Source organism: Ipomoea nil, unplaced genomic scaffold, assembly GCF_001879475.1.
Source record: "Ipomoea nil cultivar Tokyo-kokei standard unplaced genomic scaffold, Asagao_1.1 scaffold0415, whole genome shotgun sequence".
Classification (NCBI taxonomy): domain Eukaryota; kingdom Viridiplantae; phylum Streptophyta; class Magnoliopsida; order Solanales; family Convolvulaceae; genus Ipomoea; species Ipomoea nil.
This window is the reverse complement of record NW_017616843.1, coordinates 916999-919501: the sequence shown is the minus strand read 5'-3', so window position 1 is coordinate 919501 and position 2503 is coordinate 916999. Positions and strand designations below refer to the sequence as shown.

Below are 2503 nucleotides of genomic sequence, written 5' to 3'. Positions count from 1 at the left end.
GCCCGTCTAGCTCAGTTGGTAGAGCGCAAGGCTCTTAACCTTGTGGTCGTGGGTTCGAGCCCCACGGTGGGCGATTATTTTTTACCATCTTCCCATTTCTGATGGCCCAGCCCCATGGAAACAATTATTTCTGTCATTGTTCTTATAGATTTTTTTTTTTTTTTAAACCTACTTATAAAAATTAGCATATAAATTTATATCCAGTAGAAGGTTAAGACAATGAGTGCCACACAGAGCAGTTAAGAAACGAGCTTAATAATTTACAAATTTTTATGCAAAATACGAAAATTTTATGGTGATATCAGTAGTTTACATATGTTTAAAAACTTGGAATTTAATAATCAACACTATAAAGATTTCTTTATTTAAATTTTTTGTATTTATAATAAAAATTTAAAATTATAATTATAAAGTTGAAATTATTAATTATAAAAAAGTGAAAAAAAAAATAACAGATGATGTGTAAGAATGTAGGGCCTAAAAAGAGAGAACACATCTTTCAAGATGATGTGGAAGCTTGTGTGGTTTTTTTTTTTTTCTTTTATTTTGTAAGTCATGTGGCTTGCAAGTCTACAAAATGCTACCGTAGGAAAGCTAGCATCAACTTTTTGTGTACTATTTTTTTTGTGCAAAACGTTGCTGCATAGTATATATTACATGGTTAACCGGTCATTGTTAAATATGTTTTTTTAGTGTACTAAAAAGTCGTTTTTAATATATTAAAAATAAACCTTTAGTATAACAAAAATATATGTCAATGAACGACTTGCAATTAGAACCATAGTCTATTGTATAATGATTTCGTAGCTTCAAGGTACATGTCAATAACATTAAATACTAATGGGCACACATGTCATTTGGTAGATGGGACTTTTCTTCCTTCTCCCCAAAGGTTGAATCCTCAACCCTAAGGCTCCCTACAGTTTGACCTGACGGATCATTTAGAATGATGTAAATTACATTTTTAACATATTAAAAATAAGACAGTTTCACCAGAAGATCAGAGGTTAAAGCGGCAACTTTCGGCAGATAAATCTCCGGGACCGGCTGGTTTGTCGTCGACTTTTTTCCAACAGCACTGGGATGTTCTGGGCGAAGAGGTAATAACTTTCTGCCAAACGTTCATTGCTACTGGTCATATGCCTGCATCTATGAATGAAACACATTGTTTTAATCCCCAAAAAGAAGCATCCTGATTTGATGACTGATTTTAGACCAATTTCTTTGTGTAATGTAATTTATCGTATTGTGCAAAAGTATTAGCAAATAGATTAAGGGGGTTTTACATTCTGTTATTTCTTCGGCACAAAGTGCCTTTATTCCGTGGAGGTCCATTGTTGATAATGTGTTACTTGCTTATGAATCTAATCATGTAATGAATCGTGTAAAGGGGAATATGGGCCATGGGGCTTTGAAAGTGGACAGGAGTAAGGCCTACGACCGGGTGGAGTTGGGGTTTTTTGGAGCGAGTTATGAAAAAGATGGGATTCAGTGAGAGAAGCAACTGAGTATTGTTATATTCTGTTATGTTGAAGGGGGAGGATCATGGGTTATATTCTGTTCGCAGGGCATACCGACTTGCTACTGAGATGGGAGGGAGTATGAATGGTTTTGAGTGGACAAGATTGTGGAAGTTACGCTTACCCCCAAAAATAAAGTGTTTTTTCTGGACATTGTGTATAACGCAGTTACCCACTAAGGATGCTTTAATGTTGAAACAGGTCAGATGTGATCCTATTTGCTCTTTATGTGGAGTTGAAGATATTGGAAATTATATAGTAATGAAGATTAATGTTTCAAATGGAGAAACTTATATAGTAAATTATAGTGTTTGGGTGTCATTATATTAGAATCAATTGTCTTAATTTTTTATTTTTATATTTTAAAAATCTTTATTCCTATTATTATAGGGTCATACATACATAACTAAATATCAATATTGGTAGTCATCATTCCAATTCTACCTATTACTAAACATGCAAAATATTTTTACCAAAATTCATTAATTACTATTATCAAGTATTTAATTTTAATTCCAATCTGATTCCCTTATACCAACCGAAGACACCCTTTCTATTTATTTTTTTAAATACCAAAATCGTTCTAAATTGTGAATAAGCCTACTTAACTACTTAAGCTACTATACCCAAACCCCAACAACAAACCATCTTTTGTCCGTTTGTCCATTCGTGTGAATTCTAACTACAACTAACCATCTTTTGTCCATTCATTCATGTTAATTATTAAAAAGCCTCATTTGATCTGGAATGCAACAATTACATAACTCCTCGTATCTAAACTGCAGCACTACCTGGCCATTGATTCGAACTTGTGATTGACATGACCGCGTTACATTCTTTCATGGTAAGTCATAGTACCATATCATGAATAAAGCATGGCTAAACTCAGCTCGACCGACACCCAACATAAATATTACACATTAAAGTTTGCATAGAAACTTACAGTTATTATCTAATTGTGTGCACTAGGTGAACTTCATTAT

The 2503-nt window shown here is 33.4% G+C and overlaps 1 non-coding gene across 1 annotated transcript; it reads left to right on the top strand.

Annotated features, from left to right (window-relative positions):
* Window positions 1-73, top strand: TRNAK-CUU. Its single transcript has one exon. It is a non-coding gene; the product is annotated as a tRNA-Lys (tRNA).
* Window positions 74-2503: the final 2430 nt, after the last annotated feature.